General features: G+C 49.0%; 1 protein-coding gene across 3 annotated transcripts in view; it reads right to left on the bottom strand.

Annotated features, from left to right (window-relative positions):
- Positions 1 to 23,023, bottom strand: part of LOC119464480 (uncharacterized) — a 187,757-nt gene that overhangs the window by 134,093 nt on the left and 30,641 nt on the right. The window contains exon 2 of one of the 3 annotated variants that reach the window (XM_049656113.1): positions 116 to 197. The exons of the other annotated variants lie outside the window; for them this stretch is intronic. The gene's annotated coding sequence lies outside the window, so the exon portion shown is untranslated. The remainder of the gene's footprint in view (positions 1 to 115; positions 198 to 23,023) is intronic. 3 annotated transcript variants of the gene reach the window in all.

Below are 23,023 nucleotides of genomic sequence, written 5' to 3'. Positions count from 1 at the left end.
ATTGTTCGTTCCTTCATTTATTTCAAACCAGCGTCGCTTGGCGCACCCTCTGTGTCTTTTCCGAGCGCTACAAAGACTAAATTTTGTGTCTCTCAAAGGTGGCTTTACCACTCACGCCTCGCGTCAGGATGCCGTCCCAGCGCTCGCCAAGCACACGTCATCACGTGAATCCAGGAAGAGTTGGGGTGGGAACTCACCTGTAAAATAGAGACACACGGACATGTATAGAAAAATACACGCAATAGACCCATGAAATCAGGCAGTAGGGAAAGCACACACATACATATATTTAGTACGTAAACCTAATCGAAAATGTTTTCAGAGCACGTTGTCAGCGAAAAGATTCGTTTCACGACATTTTGTTTGGTCTTCCCAGTACGAAGAAAGTGTGGAAAGGGACTGAGTAGAAAGGCGGTCACGCGAAAGCGATTATTAAAATTCGGGGACATTCCAGAGAAAAGTACAGTTTTCGTGCGTAAACTTCGTGACAGCGACGGACATCATAACTTGCACGAGAAGCGCCAGTACAATTATTAGGTGACAAAATTTAGGTATAATTATGTTTCTAATATTGCCTTTAGCGAGCGTATCCCTATTCCAGAATTTAAGTTAACTTACACTAAAAAAAAAAACTAATTTCTGCCAGTTATATTGTGCGGCAGTTTCTCAAGAAATACGGTTTAGAAATGTGCCCCGAAATGCATTTGATGTTCCAGTACTCCGTTTTTCCCTATAGCGCTCCCTTCGTAAGTGCGGAAACGTTAGACTCCGAGCAGCGTGCCTCAGACGTCATAATCCCTGACGCCACGTTAATGACCAGCCACTACTCACTGTGCGTCAACGGAATGCATCGTAACCCAGAAAATTTCCTAACCTAACCAAATTTTCTAACTTAACGTTGGTAATCCATAAGGACGGTCACGGACGAAAAGCGCGTGTGTGCGCGTGTGCGCGCGTGCGCATGTGTGTGTGTATGCGCATGTGTGTGTGTATGCGCATGTATATGTGCCTATTTCGTCCGCGTTCAGTTCGCGCTTTTTGACGTTCTTTTGGCCTTAAAATTAAGGATGAAGATTACAAATCCAAAGCATTGCACAAAAAAGCAGGTATCGTAGTGTTCTGCAAGCAGCATCTGTTAGAGCATTTAAAGCTTTCGTGAACACGTTACATGTCTTGCTGGAGTTTTTCAAAGTCCTACTCACAAATTAGTTATATTTCGGAGCGATGTATAATATATCAATTTCGTCCACTCTCGATGTAGGTGCAGTTTACAGAAGTGCGATATCTGGTAATCCAAACTATCGTCGTCTTTCTGCCTCTTAACTCTCTACGCTTATCATTTCTCGTTCTATCGCACGGTGCGCACGCATCCCTGTGATATATCCTCCAAGGTCGGAGCATCAACTTTCAAGCCGATAAGCTCCGAAGTTGGAAAACGGCGGAGGCGTCTTAGGTGTCCCTCGACGGGATTTTGTTATCGTTCGACTCGCCTTATACGTATCTTTTATTTTTATTATTTTTAATTAGTTCTCGGTAATCTACCGGCATGCTCCAGACGTACGTGGGGTTTTTCCCTTAGAACTGCGCCACGGAACTTACACGTGAATAGCATTTATTAATGTTCTTTTCGCAAGCCCCATATTTCAAGACACAGGCTAGGATATATATCCGTATTTTAAGACATAGACACACATCTATTGGGAAGCTGGCGGCATGGTACCGCCAGACTTACGTGTGTGCTCACGAGGGTCTCAACGGAAATTTAGAGCATAGGCTCCATTCCCAAGTGTATCAACCCTGAAGAAAGCCGAACGCCAGGCCGGGGTACGACGCTTGTGCCCATTTGAACTAGTACCCGGGTGCCCGGTGGCGGAGGGAATCGAACCAACGACCTCCCGCAGCCAAGGCGGGCGCTCTACAACTATAGGCCGCTAAATGTCTAATAGGTCATAGGCTAAAATGCTCGCCCTCTAGTGTCAAACATTGTGCATAGTTTTCGATTATACGGCCGAAACTCGAACACGTGTAAGTATGGAGTGGGGCCCGTACACTGTGGCCGCGAAAGCCCACCACACGACCCCACGTGACCGCAGATTGTAGTCTCAGGAAGAACCAAAGAAGTAAGAGCCAACGAAGACGCTTTGAATCAAACAGAGCAATGCGAGCACATTCTTGTGCGAAAAGTTAGATTGCACAGCTTTTGAAAGGAAGCTAACCGCTTTAAACTTGTGTATATATTAAGGATTGTTAGAAACCATACGAACCGGCCACATTTTCATCGGAAAGTGAAATGGCCACCGCAATCACGGATTCAATACAAAAAGAACTTATTAGAAACGGAAAGTACATATTTATATACACAAACTGGACAATTCGCATTTATACATATTCGGACAGACGCCTTTCTCTTGGAGCAATAAGAACAAAGAGGCAGTCACATAGCCGGTGAATGATGCTACATCTGCGCCTTAAACGCCGGCTTGCGCGCGGTCGTCGTTGAGAGGGCACCCACAGTCTGTCCCTATAGTGGGGTGAAGTGTTTGTGAGCGATTTCCGTCTCGAATTGGCGGCGGATAGCGCCGCCGCCGAAAGGAGACCCAACGATTCCCGTCGAGCACGTAAGGGCGTAATACCGTGTGACCCAGATAGCGTAGCCAAGTTGTTCAAAGAAAAAAAAAGAAATTACAGATTAATAAATCACGGTGCAAGATAACGATTTCATCCTCCACCTGAATCACCTCGACTAGTGTGTCAGGTCTTTCGACAGGCTAACCCCGGCTCTCAAAATCCTTCTCTTGCTCTTTCGCGCAAGAAAACCGAACCGCATTTAGACCCTACTTGCGGAGACGTTGCAATCCGAAACAATGTCAGGCCAACCTTCCCGAAACTAAAGACGCCTGTAGCAACGTCGCGACGAGCGACAAAGAAGCAGCAGCATTTCATCAAACTTGGCTCACTTTTGTACGTGCAATCGTGCACCATTCGGAACGTCTTCTGCGCACGCGCTGTCGGCCTATGCGTCATTGTCTCGCGTTCGCGTGCGTTGCGCGCGCACATAGCCCCGCCCCCTCTGGGACAGCCTTTGCAACGCTCGCTTCACGAAAAAAAAAAAAAAAAAAACTCACGCACCCCTTGTTCTCGGTCGGCCGTGACATCTTCGACTTCGTGTACGGGGCGCAACAGACCGCTCCGAGGTTTGCGGCGTACACACGCTCGCGTCGTCGCGTTTCGTCGAGTTCTTGGCCACGATTTACGAAACTGTCGCACGCGGGCTTTGTTCTTCCCGCTGTTCCTTCTCTTCGTTTCCAGAAGGACGCACGGGGCTTCTGCGCAGCGAGATCGACAAGACTATTGCGTAACAGACCACAGAGCAGCACGCGTATAGGGGACGAGGATCTCGCAAGAGCTAGTTCTAAACTGTCCTCTGCAAACGAGCCGCGGCATCAAGGCCTCACGACATCAGAAGATTCCGGAGACAATACGTAACGAACATCCTCTTTACTTTTTGCGCTACCAAGCAGTGCTCTTTTCTCAGCGCTTCTCCGAGCTCCTGCGCTATGACACGTTTGCATGCGCGCGCAGCCGCATCCGGGCGTACGTTATGCAAGCCGTGAAGAGGGACACTCTCGCGACATCTCACGCAAACCTCCCTCACACCAAGTTGCATTCTACTCGGGTCGTGACAGCAGCCTAACGCCGCCCGGTTATAACGAAACGCGAGAGAGTCGTCGCATCACGCACAATTCCACGGCACCGCACAATTACGCTCTCTGCAGGTCACGTTCGTGATCGCGAAACGACGAGAGACACGTGCACACGCTGGAGCGTCGCCCCGTTGTGGTCGTCGGGACGCCCTTTGCTGACTTTTTCGGACGGCCCAGGAACGTGACGAACCCCGCTCGGTATATATCCATGTGGGTTTCAAGGTTAAGTGGCGACCCGGCGGAGATGCGCGCATTCCTTCCTGCTAACTGCTTCGTTCTATAAGCGTTAGCCTGCGTAGCTTCTTCGCTGCCCGGTCTGGTCCGAGTTTAGTATACGTAGACTAGGCGAGCGACCACGTGAGGCACAGAATTCGATAGCGAGGCCAACGAAGAAAAAAAAAAAAGAAGTAAAAACGCCCCACTTTGTTTGCACTCAGTGGATGCAAAGTGGAGCAACCGAAGAGGATCCGTCACGTAGAAAGCACGTGACCGACGTCGACGTATACGAGAAATCGGTCGTCCCTGGTCAAGATAGACGCTCTTTCAAGGTGCAAGGTGTGTCGATGCCGGTGTGCTTCGAAACGCTCTAGTTTGTGCTATTAGTTAGCGAAACGCAGCAGCAAATACGTAAAACGGGTTGACTGGGACAAAGTACCGCGCTTTCCTTCAAGGCGTTTACATAATGCTATCTGACAACTTGCTCCGAATCCGCACGTGCTCAGGAAAGCGAATGCATAAAGCGCCGATTAAATAAAAATTTTCGAAAATCGGGAGCAGCTATGGTACGCGTTCAGCGAAGTGACACACCGTACCGGTTCGAACAAGCCTGTCATATAGTAACGAACGGTTTTTCGTTGCTAATCGTTCACCGTGCATGGTTGTTCGAACGTATTCATTTTTCACAATACTCCTCGCCTCTTTCAAGGAAGGGTTGACGGGGCAGAGGTTGACTTGGCGCGCGTGATGTTGGGCCACGTCACCCCAGTTTAAGCAATGAAAGCGTAAAGCAGCCGCCTCCCGTGATGGTAAGTCTTCCAACAGGTCGCGTCCACTCGTTGTAGAGTGGACTTGTCTCTTTGCATAGCGCTGAATTGAAACGTTTCAAGAAAGCTCCGCTGAACGTTGACTCCCAACAGACATGCTTGATCTGCGTTACTTCATGACTGGGCTTGAAAGTTGTCACGTGACGCTCCCATGTTTTTTTTAATCCTTTTCTTAATTCATGGTCCACGCCCATATGCATAATTGTAGCGCCTGCACACAGCTCTATTCTCCATCTGATAGTAACCTAGAGCTTTGGTCTGGGTACTTTGGCGACAGACTACACAATGTAGGTCGCGAGCCATGCGTCCGAGTGCACTATATACCGCCTAACGAGCCAGTATATACGAGATAGACAGCACAAGACGTCTATTAGTGCAGCCCTGCACGTGGTGCACATTAGGTTCGACCTACAGTGGACACAACATTAGCAGTACAAACGTAGCCGACAGCCTAGGATGTGCTAGTTGCGCGCGCATAGCCACTAATTAGGAGGCCGGCCGGCCGGCCGGCCGCACCACGTGATTTTGCGTCACGCCAACGACGAAAGTAGCAATCACCGCTCGCGATGGATGCCATGCGAATAGGGGACGAGTTTGTTTCACGGACCACACACGAAGAACGCGTGTTCGGGTAGGCGTAGATGACAGGGTGGCGAAGTCTAGCGAAGATTATGAGAACTGCAGCCGAGATATACTGAAGGGAACGGTGATACGGACTGTGGGGGGTAAACCGTGCACGAAGGCAGCGTGGGAAATTTTCCCACGGGGGACAACGAACTGAGTGCTCAACTACAGCTGAGCTGACCCCACAAAGCCCAGCGTATCCTTTTTGATGCGCTAGATTTGATACCTAAAAACTCTGATTTAGGTGTTGGAAGCCTAATGTGGAGCCCATACTCGTGTTCTTGAGATGCTGGAGGGAGTTTTCACAATTAAGTAATTACCGCCCTAACTTTTTACTGAATTATCATTTCACTGTTTTCTTCGTATCAATATCTCTCCATGACCAGAAATGAATGCGAACAAGTTGCTTAGAGTTTCTTTTATGTGGAATGGCGCTCGGCTTTGTGGGGTTAAAAAGCTAGTAATTGACTTAAAACAGTCCGTTTTCTTCCAGAGTGACTATTTACGAGCACCTTTACAGAATTCTTTTCTATAGCACAGTGTGACAGAACGGAATTCACTGCCACGGGCGGGACATTCTCACATCCACTGACCTTGCGGACAAAACTTGAGCATAATATTTGACGTGAAACTTATTTTATTTCGGTCAGCACAGGGGGTCGCTTGTGAAAATAGCATGTAGCGTTACATGTAGGTAACGAAAACACGTAATACTAGCATCACATATATTTGCAACCGTACCAACCAAGCGCCTTACTTTGTTATCGTCGTGTAGATGAAAAAAAAAAGCCATTACTCGATTATGGATGCGTCGCCTGCACAGATGGCGCCTGTCGGTCGGCGTTCACAGAGTCGCAGTTCGGCAATACGTTTGTCGATCCGAACGGCAGCGGTCGCATTTGAGAGAGCTCACTTTGTCACAGCAGGTATATAATCCATCAAACTCAAGCCTGTGCTCATAAGGAGTTATAAAGCTTACAAGTGCGCAATTTGTTGCAGAAATTTGACGGTTGCTCGGCTCCCCGCTCAACACGTTGGGCCAACTACGGTGGGCCAACTACGAACGGAGCACGAGCACGATTGCAAGATTAGACGGTAGTTAAGCATGTAAGCTTTGTAATGCGTGAATAAATGTCACTTGCGTAATTGCTTACGTCATTTCTGTACCCTAGTGTCGGTACACCCTCAGCAGCACGCCGCAGACCGTTTCACACACACCTCTGCGGCTCTAGTGCGTTGTATGTTTACATATGCCTCTAGTGCGTTGTATACTGTTTACATATTTCTGTCGTTAATTTGATGTTGATTCATTACGTTGTTCAGGCTTCAAGCACTTCCCAAGATGTTCAGCAACCTGCATCGATGGAAGTTCTGCAACATTTCTACGACATCGAATTGGGCCCGTGCCAATGGCAGTGCCACATAATTGTGCACTATAGCCCCGCACTATCCCGTCCTTATTGTCATCCACACCCTCTTCGCCTTACCCTGTGCGGATTAGCAAGCCGTAGCAATAACCATGCAAAAATTGTATACATGAAATTCAATCGCAGTCCAATAGAAAGCCAATGCCCCGTGGTGGCTTAGTGCCATGGCTCCGCTGCCGGGATTTCATCCCGCGACCTCGTGCTTAGCAACGCAACGCCATCGTTGGTGAGGAGATGAGGTCGGGAGGTTGAAGGAAACGAGAAACGGGTTTGTTTTACGCATGTGCGCAACCGACTCCAGATATGGGAGCACGCTCCATGTCGGAACACTTTAAATGTGTCAGATCACTACATGTCTGAGCACACATGCCAGCACACTCGAGAGGTCCTTTTTAAGCAGTTATTTTATTGCGATAGCAACTATATGGACACTTCAACCGGATTTCTGCCGTCGGCGTCACTGCCGCCGTGAGGTTCCGTATAAAGTCCAAGGGCGATCAAATCGCCGCCGCGCGACGTATTCCCCCGCGTGCTATCACGGAGAGCGAACGCACGGCGGAAAGCAAACGCGACCTTCGTCGCGCGAAAGGCCGTGGGGGTATGGAGGGAGGGAGACGGGGCGACGCTGTTCTGCGGCACCAAATGCGTATCTTGCAACAGGGCGCAAGGGGAACTGGCCACTCAATCTCCGACGCGACAGCAAGAAAGCGGGAGGGCAACGCGGGAGGGAAGGAGGAGGGAAGGAGGGAGGGTCGGGCGCTAGTGAACGGGCTGCCTCGTAGGCAGCACCTAACGAATGTGCATTGCCGTTTTGGGCCGCAACAGGGGGGGGGGGGGGGGGGGGGGGGCTGCAAAGAAACGGCCATGTGCGCTGCATCTATACGCAGCTATACACGTTTCAACAAAACCATGAAGTGTAGCGAAAGCAAGGCTGGTATCATTTTATCAGTAACGAGAGGGTCGGCCGCGTGTCCCAGACAAGCGACGAAGGCTCGCCCATTTAGGGCTACTGATTCATCCGCGAAGCTTCCAACCAGCCGGCGTCGATCAGTTCAGAGGCGCCCTTACGTCTGATTCTTTTTTCTGCTTGGATGACCCACAGGCACTGCTCAGCATCAGAACGCCAGATTCACAGAGCCGCGGGGTAGGAGTACAAGAAAGTACAAAAAAAAAAAAAGCTGCTCAATAAGACAACGCCGCCCGACGAAAAGACACAGAAGAGGTCAGAAAACGGCAAAGCGGCGTTACAAACGGGCGACACGTGGTCGAAAGGGTGATTGCGCCGCGCCGGAGAGGACGATGACGCACGGTCAGGGTTGGTGGTGGGGTGGTCGGTTTTTGTCTGCCACCTCAATAGCCGGGGGTGTAAAAGCAAGCGCCTTTCGAGCGCGCCTCCCGTCAGCACTGGGGAAGTAGGAACGGGGGGAGGGTTCTCGACGGTGCAAGGCCAATGCTCGAGAAAACCAGTCGCCGCCGCTTGTCTTCGATAAAATGAGCATGCCCCGCTCCCCGGCCCCTTCGGAAGAACTCCCCCTCCTCGAGCGGTCAGATGGGAGGTCCACGGGCGTGTGCATATACGCGCCCCCCTTTCCCCTTCGACAGCCCCGCTGACCCAGAGCCACCTAGAGGCGCTGGTTGACCTCGCCAGTTGCTTTTTTTTTTTTTTCTCTCTCTTTGTCTCTCTCGTGGAGCCGACGTGTAGACAGACGCGTATCGCGAAAGTACGCCCAGGAAACGTTCCGGAGAAAATACGGCGCATCAACGTCATTCAGCTTTGTGCGCCATCTTAAGACAGTGCCCGCACAGCAGTCGATGTTATGTAGGGCGGTTTGGCCACAGCCCAGATGCTCAAAGAGACACAAAAGAGTTCTGGTTTCCAAAAAAAAAAAAATGCTTGGTGCACAAGTTCGTGAGAGGTGGAAGAAGTCGCTCTCCGGAGACTTCGAGCCGGGGCGGCCCTTACATCCTGCCATTGTGATCGGGGTCAACCGTATACGAAAGCATTGCCCAGTGTCCGAAGTGCTCCGCTCCTGCGTCTGCAGCAGATGCCCGCCATCTACTTTAGACGTGCCCTGGGACAAAGACAATTCGCGAAAGTGTACTTAGAGGTGCGAAGTTGAACAGTGACCACCAAACTGAAGACTACGAACGATGGACTATGAAAAACACATTCTATAAGTCGCTGCTGCAGTATCTGCACGAAGCGAGCCTATACTTGCTTAAACAAGGTGTCCCAGGTAACTTTAGCCATAGACATACAGCACTGCACCAAAGATCCGCATTTTAAGCCATCGTTTTCCCTAGGTGACTAGACGAAGGGTCGAAGTGTTCGCAGCACTCTAACCCATGATGTCGCATCAACTTGCTGGCACTCCGCCTCTGATGTTGCGCAATCTCCCCCGCATACGACGCAACCGCGAGGCAATTGGTAATCTGAAGTCGACGCTGTTCCCACGGAAGTCGTCGACGTTGGCCCCTTGGATCAATTAGGGGGCTCTCTATTAACGGGCAGCTTGTAGCGATTTGAGATGCCCGGCCTTGACGGTCGTTACCGCTTCCGCAGAATGCGGCGGTTGCTGTCGACTCGAAGGGAGCTTTGTTTGCCGGTCAACAATCAGCGCTGGGCCCCGTCTTCTACAAGTATGGCTTTTTTGGGCTAGTTGGTTAGATACATCAGAGGTGGTCATAGCGCTAGAAGACACGGACAAGAACTGTCCTGTTCTCTCGTTCTTGTCCGTGTCTTCTAACGCTATGACCACTTATGATGCCCCGTCTTCGTCTAGGCGAGTGCCGGTAGAGAGGTCGCTTCGTGGAAAGAAACCAAAGAATGCGCTTTTGCCGTTTCGAGACGTAACACTACACCAAGCCTCCACTCAAAGCAAGAGTGACCATTGTTCTGTTGTATAAGCGCGATCTAATAACGCGTGATCAAAATAATATTCTCCTTCAGTGTTCCTTCAAGGTCTATAAACACACGTCATAAATTCCGCTCAAATGTGTCAGGGAGTGTCTCGCAAAGGAACCACGTAGGGGTTTCTCAGAAACGAGAACTTGCATTGTAAAATCGCCCAGACCAGGAGATCGAGCGAGAAGCGTCGAGACTAAAGTAGTTGGTCCTGGGTTAGATCCCCGTAGCAGAACAAAATTTTTCTTCGTCCGCGAAGCTTCGTTTCTCAGAAACCCGTGTTTGATCTCATGGGTTGGATGGTCCACCGGACCAGGACTAGTTTTTTTTTTCTTCAATTGCGAAGGTTTGTTGCGGAGAAACTCGTTATGTATTACCTTCGAATATTAGTGCTACTCTCGGATAAACTACAGTCTTTCTCTTACATGAACCTTTCTCCATCTTGCAGAGTTCCACAGGACTAGTTTGCCGAAGCTCGAGAATAGCGCCGGTTTACAGCAAGGTCACGTTGTCGCTGGGCGCGCAGATAAAGTGGCGGGTCACAGATGGTCCGGTATTGATCGGCGGGAACAGCTGAGCGACTAAACACGATCTTCGGACTCGCGTACGTGTCCGCAAATAGCGGAAAGTCGCTATCATGCCGAGTGCACGCCCAGAGAGCCTTCTATCGGCGCGTTTTGAAGTATTCGGCGCGATAAGCGGCCGTGGTAACGGCGGGCCAAACAAGTGGAAATATAGCGCGGACATACACCAGAGGAAGCCCTTATCGTTCCCTTTTGCCGTTTTAGTTGTTTTCACTATATCTGCGACCAGCTCGTTATCTCTCTCTATCCCTCGTTCATTTTTGGTTTCGATTCTTAGTGACAAGGGCAACAGAAGAGCTAACTTTAATTAAAGAAAAAGCACTTCTACATATGTCAGGTGCAGCGGAGGTAAAGCTCGGTAGCAACACCGATTGACAAACTGCAGCGATGCATATATTTCACGCGCTCATTACAAACTTTTTTTTTAATTTACACGCGGACAGCCTCGTATGCGTACTATCTGCAACTAATAATTGCTAGTTGAATGGATATATAAACTAAAACTGAAAGATCGAGAACAGTCGGAAAGGCAGTTTTCGCCTTCAGCTCGCATTTATACGCGACAGATTTGATAGACACGTGGTACACTCGTTTCTAAATACTGGAAAGAGACATTAATTTAGGACCCGTCCCAAACTGTCAGGCTTAAGCGAGCGCCCGCAACAGACAAACTCGACTGGACCCGACCCAACTGGACCCGACCCGCCATCAACTATACCAACGCGTCCGAACACTGCACAGCGACTTCTATGGCACATAAGCGCCAAAGCGTTAAAAAGATATTCGGTAGCATTGACTCCGAAGTTAAAGCTAAATTCAATTAATTCGGAAAGATTTCTTCCAAGGAGCGGGAGTTACGGGGTGATATTCAGACACGATTCGAACATTTCTGCAGGAAGGCGCAGTTCATGTTCGGCGAAGACAATTATCTTTCGGCCGACTGCAGCAAAGCGCTAATCGCCGGAACTCGCCGTTCTACGACCTCCGCGCGCCCGCTGCCGTGAGTTCCCGCCACGAGTCCTTTTTGATGCACGCCAGACTTCTCGCAACGGCGAGCGTCGAGACATTCCCGAAACAACGGGAACGTACACGTAACCCCAGTTCAACGAGAAAAGGATGAGTTGAAGAACCGCGGGCGCGCTTTCTACAAGGCGATATCACGTAAAGAAACGTAAGTGGTGTCACTTACATCGCGACACTTCTCGACCCTTGGATCAGATAACCAATTAGAGGTCCTTTGCCGAGAGGCTTTCATGTACACGCGTCCGGAGAATTAGTGCAGTGAACGAAACGCACAAAGTATCATCATGCCTCATTTGCAGAAGTATAACGTCGCTTCAGCAAGCATATAGTAACAGGCCAACGCCCCTCTAAAACATGTCTTTCTCTCGGAAATGAAATCTGAGAAGCGGGACTGTTGACGTCTCTTAGAAGTTACACTTGATGAACGGAAAGAAGCGACCGCCCAAAATACAAGACGAAAGCTCTTAACACCCCCCGCTTGTCTTTTGCGTCCCGTTCACACTTTTCTATATATATCGTCTCCGAAGGCAGAATGCTTGCGACACTACACAGAGAAATAGGTTCAAGGAGACGATGATAAACCCACCACGAAATTCCCGCTATATACAGCCACGTGGTTAATTAGCAGCAAACACTCCACGTGATCTTACAAGGACAGACAGACTAGAGATCTCCTAGGTACCCAGAGCAAAAATGGAGACGCAACGCGGCCCGCGAAATTGCCCCATGGTCATTCGACGCAAGCGCATCGCGCCACATCAGACAAAAAGCTTCTTTCCACATTTATTGATCGAAACATGAAAGAACTTGATACGGCTGAACTTGTCACAAGAATCACCTAACGAGCACAGTATATATGGACCAAACTCGGCAGGACCTTGTCGTGGTTACGGTCAGGGAACAGACCTTCGGCCTACATGCTATCGACAAAAACTGGAAGGCGATTAAACCTTTAGTCAATGTCGATCAACGACAACCCTCCGTATTCTCAAACGAAGTTCCACTCGAAGCTCATCCTGCACTCCACTAAGTTGAGCACAGCGCACCCGCCCACTGAAGAAGACTACACTTCTCAAGGATTGCTTCGGAGGTGTCTATGTAGCGCAGTTACCACTTCTGTCGAAGGGCGGCGCTGCCATCAATTTTCCCGAGTCGAGGTGCAGTGTTGAGATGGAGGAACGATCTAGAACACGAGGCAACAGTCTTCCCGAGCGAGTTGGGAGTGAGAACTGGGCGGAGTGACTGCGCACGTCACTATTAGGTCAAACACCTCGCATGAGAAAAGTAGGAGGAGCGTCGGACTGCTTAAGTTGACCTCGCGATCTTCGGGAACGGCCCACTTTTTCTAGACTGCACACACCCACGGGAACGGGTTACAGTTTTAGACTTCACACTACCTTCGGGATCGGCCCATATTGTTAGAAAGGACGTCCTTTGGGATCGGCCGACATTTTTAGAATTGCACTACCTTCGAGATCGGCCCACGTGTTTAGACTGCGCAATCTCCGGGATCGGCCAACGAAAAGGGCTAGAAACAAACATAAAACTCACTAAAGGCAAATGCACATAAATTGTCTCCATAAAGAACGAAGCGCCAAATCCAGCAACAAATGACAAGTGCTTTCAGCAAGAAAGTCAAAGAAAGGAAAATTTTAGTTCATCTTCGCTAGTAATGAATGACTAATAATGTACGCATGACATAATGCAGATAAATCTTTTTTTAACAACGAATAATGAACAACCAGCGCCAAGTCATTTTTTTTTTTTTTTTTTTTTTTTTAGTGAGCCTTGAACGCCTCGAGCGCTTTCGCTTTGGACGTTCAAAAAAGGCGCCTTTTCTTTAATTTTTTTGTAACGCTTAAGTCACAAACGACAGAGCCGTCGGCACTGAATCTTTTTTTTTTTTTACTCTCAGACTGCCGCGGCGACGCTGCCAACATGCCCGCATCGCGCGCATTCCGTGCCGGCAGTCCGGTGCTATCGACCGCGCCAATCGTGAGAAATATTGCGCGCGCCGCAGCCCAGGTGCGACCACAAAAGCCGCCGCCCGACGACACCGACAGCAAAGGACAGATTCTCCGCATAGATCAAAGGCAATCCGGCGACTTGAACGCGCTTAAAAAGCCGGATCAAAAGGGACGCGCTTTAACGCTGAACCACTTTAAGCTCTCTCTCTCTCTCTTCAACCCTATACCCCCTTTTCCCAGTGCAGGGTAGCAAACCGGACGTGCGCGTGGTTAACTCCCCTGCCCTTCCTCTCTTCTATTTCTCTCTCGGCGATTCGGCCACAAGCCCCGCGTATGCAAGCGGTCGGTTCTCGCACGTATCGGCCACAGACCGAAGGCGAATGGACGCTCTCGACGAGTCTTCCCAGTGGTATACGGCAGCACCCTTGAGGCCCATAGCATTGTGAGCGCCCGATGCGGATAAAACGGCGCCCGTGAAAATCGGCACACGCCCTTCTTTTTCTAGGGCACACGCACCGATCGGGCCGCGATATTCGATCGGCGGTTCCTGCAAGACGTGCGAATGCTCGACGTGACTGCTCCTTAAGGTTTACGGAGGCATTACGAGGCGACCTGAGCACTTCCTATAGCGGGGGACGAGTGCTCGAAGATATTGGAAGGGACTCATATTTTAAAAATGGACTCAAATGCCCCCCTAAACATCCTTAATAGTGTAATTTGAAGAATTACTGTCGGGACCTTTTCAAATTCTAATTTCTTGCTGTTAAATGAAAACGAAGAGGATAACTTATTTGACGAAAAGCAGGAAGATATTGGCCTGAAGTAACAGCCCTATGGCCTGCTACTCTGTTCGGATGAAAGGGGAGCAGGTGAAAAAAAAAAAAAAAAAGGGGGGGGGGGGGGGGGGGCACGAGGAGTAGCGATGACTCTAGGCAGTATAGTGCCAGACTACATGCACGTTAGCGTCCTGAGGAACCCATTCACAGCCTTAAATCTAAACCTGCGTTTTAAGAAATAATTCTAAAGCAGCTTGATGGCTCGCTTCACACGACGGTCACTTGCCTATTGGCGCTGATGACGAGGCAAATTACTGCCGCTCGGTGAAAGTTTAAACCTTCTAAAGCACAAAAAAGCATATATATTATAATAATATATCATAACAGTTCATGTTTCTTTACGAGCAACATCGTCGTTACGGGGTTTGTGGCTACAAGAATTGAGTGCGCAAATTGCTTTGCGTCGTGACGCCACAACAATTATGATGACGTCAGGTCCGGCATTTCAAGACCAAATTAAGTATATAATCCCAACGTTTAAGCGAGTTTCCCCGACCTTCATACTTCCGAAGTGCTGTCCTGTTTTACGCGAGCTACCCGTGTAAAAGAGCTTTCGTAAACCCTAAACCGTGTGTCGGTGTTCCTTTAACACCCGTTTTACGGTTATATTCTTGGTTTCACCCTTCAAGCATTCCAAGCACAACATGTAGGGTGACTCCGTTCAACGCAGGCACACCCTTATACACCCTATGCAAACGCCATAAGGATGGTGTTCTTACAGCCTTAAGGGCGCTCGACAAGTTATGGTGAGCACCGTATCTTTTGCAGTGTCAAACGCTCCCTGCTATATTTATTACGAAATGAATCAAGACGTGAATATTCACTGCTCTTCCGACTCCAGCTGATCGACTGGATGGAACAACAACGCCGTCTGTCACAGACGATTTTTAAATTATCCGTTCAAACAAAACAGGAAACCGAAAAAGGAAAATAGGCGAAATATCCCTGCAGTTAGCAACACTAGTCACTGGTATACCAAACTATCGCGTGCTTACTCGAACAACCAACGCAGCGACGATCCAGACAGTTTACAAGCGCCCGCGGCATCCCAAGGGTGGCGCGCCGTAGCCGAAAGTGAAAGCACCTGCAGGTATAATATAACCTGTCGGGAAAAACGCCGCCCGCAAGCGCGAAGGCTGCGAAGCCGAAAGGTGCCCCCCCACCACAAGCCGGTCCGCAAAAGCGGATCCACAGGACCGTAGGCACAGGCCGGCTCTTGGGGAGATGCCGGACCCGGCTCAGCTGGAACAGGTTTCGCTGCTGCCTTCTCCCTTGAATGAGAAGGCGTGCGAGCGGGCGCTTGTTGTTGTTAAAACTGTACGCGGGTCCGTCGGTCTGTCCTAAGCGAGTCTGTCTGCCTGCCTGCCTGCCTGCCTGTCTGTCTGTCTGTCTGCAGCGAAATGTGCACTGGCCAGTTTGAAAGCTAGACTCTCGGCTCGTTCGGACGGGGGCGGGAGCCACCGACCCTGCTCTCAGACGGTCGACGTTCGCGCGAGGAGCTACAACCTGCTAGTGGCGGTGGTGGTGGTGGTGGATTGGAGCAACAGGCGGGTTTAGCCTGGCGACCAAGGCCGGCAATTGCTCTGCCCGAGCGTCTCTTACGATGTCACTGCAATGTTTCACCATGCGTCCATCAAACAAGTCTCTCTTAAGAACGCGATAAGGAGACGTGAAGTTTCTTTGCGGGCTATAACTGATCCTTCGGCGAATACAAGGTGTTGCAGGTGCACGCATGCGGAAGGTACTTTTTTTTTTTTTTTTTTTTTGCAGATTATGCAGGAGAGCGTCCCTTTCTTCTTGTGTAATTTCGGGCACGATCACAGAAAGTGTTCCATGTCTCCTTTCTCGTCGCACGCCGTACAATCTGCTCTATAGAGAAGAGTGGAATTTGGGGCCAATTGGTGGTGCATTTTTTGAGTACACGGTGAAGCGCGAAAGACGAAACAAAGTGAGGCGAGACGGACGGGACGAGCGCTATACTGTCAATTGTGAACGTTTATTGGGGGAAAAAAATCCTGCAATTGTCACGAATATATTTATTGTACACGAGTAGCCGGATCTCTTAAGTTTCCGCGCCTGCTCTGTATGTTGTTGATTTTAGGGTGTCTTGGGCGGATGCGCGCATTCTCCTGCTGCAGTAAGTTTTCTTTTATTATTATTATTCTTTAATGGCGACGTTTGGAGCCAATCAGCGGGGACCACGCGTAGCAGCCCTGTGACCCAAACAGAAGTGGCAAGATGGCGAGTGCGACAAGTTAAGGCAAACAGGCATCACAGCATACACCTGCCATCCCCAGTCTTCCCTTGTGGCATAACTGCGTATACGGATCACATTGTGCCCGATTTGGTGCTCGCATTTCAGAATAGCTCGTAAGCGATGTAGCGCATAGACATAAAAATTGCAAAATCTTTGTGGCGGATAACGAAATATTTCTCGAGATTGCACGTTGCGTGGCGTGAACGCAAACCAAAATGTAACGCATTTTTTTTTTTTTTAGCGGCTTCATTAAATCTTCACATACGTGACGTCTCAAGTGTCATGCGTCGAACATTAAAAGTATGCAGATGCCACGTAGCTGGACAGAACCAAGGTAATATTGCTTGCCGTAGCTTGGAGATTGATTCTTTCTTGCATTCCGCCTAATTAGATAATTAGTCTGAATTAATCCCTTCTCAAATATTAAATTAGATGAAAGGTGTCAATGAGAAAATTGTAGAGCAGCGTGAAAAACTCCCGCTACAGCTTTCTGATGCTCAATACGTGCTACATAAAGGTGTTTTTTTTGAGCGTGAAAGAAGCCCGCGAATACACGCAAGAACTAGAGGCATCTCTGTATCAATAACTTTTTTTTTCTAAGCTTCACTGACATCCGCCCGCACATCAGCCCTGTTTCAAAGCTTCCCGACGTTACTCTAACTTCATCAATGCAAAGTGACAGAGCGAAAATTGAACGAGAGGAAGAGAGAAAGATCATTACTGAAAAAAGCAGAGTGTTTAGCCAGCGTATTTTCACCCACATGCTACTGCAGAGAATGAATGAAGGATACGGAAGGTTCTAGAAGAAGGTGGACAGAAAAAAGAAGAAAAAAAAATGCAGGTGCCGATGACAAGGGAGAACCTGCACACAATCCATAGAGGACTGGCCCACTTTATCATACGAAACGCCAGAACATGAAAACACCCTTACGGGTGTTGCTGTGTTTCTGAGTTGACTTTCAGTATTAGTGTGGTATTAGTGTACTTACGTGACTGGACTTTGTGTTATTGTGATTTGGAGTCAACATTTAATTTTAAAGCGTGTAGGTTATTTTTTTTCTTTCATATCTCTATGTGAAAAGGAGTAGCCGGCGCCAATTAAAGGCGTCAACATCTCCTAAATACCATATAATAAAAAACAAAAAGAAAACGGGTGTATATAGGGTGCTCAGCATGTACCATTTCTAACGTCCTCTCACACAAGGGGTAAGACCAAATCGTTGATAGGAGACGAATGAAGCTTTTTTTTCCCTTTCTGGCGAGGTTTTGTGGCAAGTAAACATGTGAGACACTTGGACGCGCCCTAGGTGAACAGAACTATTACAGTTTTGAACTACAACTTCTATTACCACAAGTGGAATTTGAGCCAGTTGTCGCGCACAATAAATAAAATTTTACAGCCTTAAGGGTAAGGGCGTTAGCCAAGAGACAAAGCAGCAACCCCCCCTAAGGGTGCAAAAAAATCGGTTTAAGAGTGATACACGGATCGAACGCTATACGTCGTTTGCGTCGTGCTAACGCTACCTTATATATAGTGCACGCTTCCGAAAGGTATCAAGAACGCGCCTTTGTGCTATACGAACGAGTCGAAATTAAACCGCGCTGCTCCGAATACACGCCTTCTCCAAGCCACCCCGACTGCCGACGCGTACGGTACCAGAGCTCTATACACACGATGGCCGAGCTGGCGTACCGGAACCAGGCACGGGGCACCGGGGCGGAATTAAACGAAACTGTGGCGGTGGACACACATTCCACTTCCGGTTAGGTAAGAGCCAGTCAGAAAAGCTGGTCAGATCGAGCCGCAGAAGCTGGCGGACACCACGTGTGACCGCCCCTCGGGTCCGAGCTTCCGGCTGGAAGCGCTCGGCTGTTGAACCCTTTTTCGTCCGTCCGCTACATGGCTGAGTGCGCGGACCCAGCGAAGCCTGTAGCCGAAATTAAGAACGAGCCGGTGGAGTGCGCGCGCAAATCGGAAACGGCGCAGACGCGGACGGCGGTGCACGAACACACCACCCTCCGCCCCTCGCTTGCCACTTCTGAATTTAGTACTTTGGCTAAATTGTAATAAATGTTACTTTCGCTACATTGAACGAGTAGAAAGCGTAACCAAAGGGCCAAATTTTTTTGTTCATTACAACCATGTGAAGTCAGCAGTTAATGAAGTCAGAAAGGCGTAGGGATGGAAGTTATTTGGTGTTTTAATGGAAGTGTGAAAATGATACGTGGACGAAGAAACAACGTTGCCGCCGATGGGAGCCGAGCCCACAATTTCCGCATTTGCGCGTGCGTTGCTCTCGGCATTTCTTATTTGTTTACATATACACGCGCTATCAAGGAACAACGAACTTGTACATACACATGCAGAACATTCACAATTCATACACGACTGACACAATCAACACTACAGACATAATAGTGATTTCATACAGGTCCACAATGTGTACGAGATGTCTAGCCCGGGGAGTGGTAGCCAGCGCCACTAACGGCCATGCTGGCGTATGCGGAACATCCTTTTCACCGATGGCCTCGCGTCACGGACGATGGAAAACTTAAAGGCGCCCCGGGCCAGCCCCGGATGAGTTCGAGAGTGCGTACGGCGGAAGTCACGTGGTGTTTTACCCAAGGGAGCACTGGGACTGGTGTGCTTAGTATCCTCGTTGCCGCAGCAACCACGCTCGCGAAGCTGTCGCTGCAGCTCTCGGCTTGCCCAAAGTGAGATTTTGTAGCGCGGATTTCCCGTCGAATCCCGTTCAGTTCGCGAGACAAGCTGCGTTTGGAGTGCGAGCGTCAGCCAGCAGCACGTAATCAAGGCGCGGGTCTTCGTCGTCGTCTGCAGCGTGCCACGATAAAACATGGGAGTGCGTCGTCTGCTTCACCAAAACTGTTGCATCGCGACCATCTGCTCCGGCGAGCTGATCGGAGACGCAAAGGGAGATGGCACACCAAGATGGCTGCACTTCCGGCTTCAAAAACTTGACGTCATTGAATCTCCTATTTTTCCCCCCTATATGTCTCGCGTAGTATGTTGCGCGAGCAACATCACGTGACCTTCTGGTTAGTCTGGTCTAAGCACCAAAACCACCAGGACTGAAAAATAGAACAGCGCGAAAAGACGAAGGACAAGGGGAACACGCACCAGCGCTGACTGACGACTGAATAAGGAAGGAACACAAATATATACTTAAAAGAAAACAAAGGTACATCACTGCGCATGACCAAGAAGAATGAGACACCGATTAGGTTTCAACCGAATTACTGCGGTTGTTAAGATGAGTCAGTCAACGTTGGTGTGTGTTCCCCTGGTCAATCTTTGGTTTCATGGGGTTTCGAACTCTCAGGAGAGGCATGGGATCGGTAGCGCGCGCGCACAAAAAAAAACTGCAGGACAGCTCCTCCCACAAGGTGTCGCCAAATATAGCAAAAATATACACGGCAGGCCCCTGGCACGCCAGGCTTAATTAGCAAGATGTATGCAGTTATTCGTATATATGTAACAGAGGAATAATATACAACTATACAGCGCATGCTAAACATGTCGGCGTTGCCGGCTCGCTATACGGGGGCGCGATTCGAGATTAATGCTCGCACAGCGAATGCGGCCAATCTGTTATACGCGTGCGACCAGCGCACCGAATCACGGTCTGTTTCCAATCAACCCCGTGCACGAACTGCTCGCTATGAGGCCTCGCTCAACGTCCGATAGGAACAATCAAGAGCAGGTATATATATCTATATATAAAAGCATATGCGTATGATAAGCAGCCCCTCCTTGGCGTGAAAACGCCCGTTGTGGGGCACGCGCTGTCGCATACTCTGTTCATGCACAGCACTGAACAAGGCCGATCCCGAATGCAACGGCGAGAAAGCTTTCAGCACCGTGCCCGTGAGTTTAGAAAAATTTTCGGGGTGGACTTTCGGGGTATATACCGCGTTTATTGGCGTAAGACCCGCTCTCGTGAATATAAGACCAGAACCGTGAACCCTGCACGAAACGTGACGGCGCGTCGAGTTGACTGTCTTCGCCTTTTTTGAGCGAAACGCCCTTCGCGTCATCTTGTAATAGTCAACTCGCGGGTCGCGCATGCGTTGTCGATTGCAGAACAGCACGGCAACGCCGACGGTGACGGCGCGCGAACGTATGTTACTTATTTTATTTATCAATACTGTTGGCCGGAGGCCGTTACAGGGCGACTACAAGACAAGATATACGAGATAGCAGTGCTGCCGCAGTAGAGATTCAGGCCCAAGGGAGGCAGATACGCAAGAAAAGGCACAGTACAAGCAAGAAGAAGCAAAAAGAAGCGAAAGACAAAAAAAAATACATCAGGGTGTCATCAGTTTTGCCACATCCGCTAGGTGAAACAGATGTATTACAACCAGGAACATATGTTTTTAATTAGACAAATTGCCATCATTAAAGTACAATTGGTGTCGCCATAAAATAGATCAGCAAAGATTGATTTTCCAATGAATGGCGTGCAGTATGCCAGTTGATGCCGTACCTATAATCTTTCAAGTTTGATAGAATATCTTTACCAGCATGAACAGTATCGAGGGCGACCACTTTTACAGGAAGCGTGCCGATGACGTAAAACTAGTGATGACGGCAACAACGTCGGGAGAGCGGCAGCGACGAAGAATCAACCGGAACTTGAGTATATGCATGCTAAACCTTGAACACGTGCGCTCGCAGTGTGCGTAAGCCTTCGCTCTATTCTGTATAATATAGATCCATATAAGAGAGCTTAGTGTTCGGCTATAGTTGGTACATGCATGGTAATTGGAACGTTCTCAATATTGTAAATTTAGAACATTCTTAATGTATTATTCAGTGCATCATTCGCTACGGTGTCGGCGATTCTAGCGGGTAACAGTAATATAACCCGACTCGTGTTATATAATGGATATAAAGACAAACAGTAAGAACAACGTTGTATAATAATACACATACTGAGAGAAAAAGTGTTATAATCACATGCAGCGGAAAAGTGTTCTAAGAGACAGCGGTTAAAGTGCCGAGATTCCGAAGAAAAAAGAAAAAAAAAAGTTCCGGTCTTACACGAGGAAATGCGGTAAACGGCGCGCCCGTATTGAGAAGGGCGTAGTCGAAAAACCCTCGACGACGTAGTGTACTTAGCAGTATAGCGCGCGAACGCTGACACGGTTCCCAGGCCTAAAGCAGATATGCGGGCTCAGTGTAAGGTTGTCGGTGCACATACGCATGCGGAAGCCTATACACACAGCTACCGTGCAATCTCTAGAACAACACGGCCCACTCAGTGAAGCGGAAGTGCGTCTATATCGCTTCGCTTAAATTTTGCCCGTGGCGCGTAACTCGATTATAATTCGATATCACCGGTGTGGCCAACGTTTCTTTTTCACCCTGAAAGATTCTCTTTCTCATTTGTCGCTCGCTCCCGTTTTTAGCGTTCCCCAGCCCATGCCTAAAAAGAGAACACAGACTCATTCAAACACGTTTATGTAATGCAGCAGGAATGTAATCTTTTTGAACTTCCGGGCACAATTACGTAGGTTATCGCCTGAAACACTCGTCTAGCGCGCACGTAGCGTCCAATATTATCATTACTCGCTGGCTTTCTGTTAAACGCCGAAGAAAGCTACGGAAAAGTTAGCGATGCTGTAAAAAAAAAAAAAGTTTTAAAATGATGCGTTTAAACTTGCTCTAAAACATCGATTAGTCACCTAATTACTATTTAGTTAATTGAAAAGACAGAAAATACTTGTAAAATCACTATATGGCTGCTGATCAACAACCTACAGTTGCCTTAATTCGTATATAATGATTTACACCCCTAATGAGGCAATAAACTGGTCTTAATGGAACGAACGCTACACTGCTGGGACAACAAAGCAATTTCGATGAGATTCCTCTGCCCGCTGTACAATTGTACAACGGGCAGAGGAACCTGACGACACGGCGTTGCATCATCTTGTCACCACTTCATGTCGTTTGACCTGCCGCACGGGCACGGGCCAATGGACGCGAGTGTCGCAGGGACTTTATACACCGCCATTATCGTCCGGTCGTGCCCGAGATTGTCGTCTGCGCCATGGCATTGTTGTCGTCTGCGATGTTGTCGTCTGCTACTCGCCGCCAATAAGCGTTCCTTCGCGGTCACCCGCCGAAGAGAAACAATTTGCCGCCCGGGACACCCACCCGTTCCGGCCGTGGCATCGTAACCGCGCGCGCGGTTTCGAAACAGCGCGTGTGTCTGCCTGGCGCCGCCATTGTTTTCTCCTAAGTGGCCGCGGCGTTCCGAGGTCACGGAGCTCGAAGGACGTAGTGACGGCGGGCACAATTTTTTTTTTTTTTTTTTTTTTTTTTGCGATCGCGTCGCGCCCATTCGTATACGTATATACGCTCCAGCAAAACAATCGCGCACCGGACGCGAACTCAAAAAAGCGACCGCCAGGTGACACACAAGCGGTCGTGCGCGACGTCACGCCTGACGTCACAAAGGCGGCGCTGCTCGGCCGCGCAAGACGGTTCTTAGGCCTACCTATAAAACTTACATGACAAAAAAAAGTCGGAGAGAGCGTTTTATATTAACTACTGAACCCATAAACAATAGGCAGTAATAATGCGCGTTTTTATGAGTGTATAGTAATCATTCGTGCATGCATGCTCG

Source organism: Dermacentor silvarum, chromosome 9 (genome assembly GCF_013339745.2).
Source record: "Dermacentor silvarum isolate Dsil-2018 chromosome 9, BIME_Dsil_1.4, whole genome shotgun sequence".
NCBI lineage: Eukaryota > Metazoa > Arthropoda > Arachnida > Ixodida > Ixodidae > Dermacentor > Dermacentor silvarum.
Note: the sequence above shows the minus strand (reverse complement) of the source record. Positions and strands in the feature narration are given on the sequence as shown.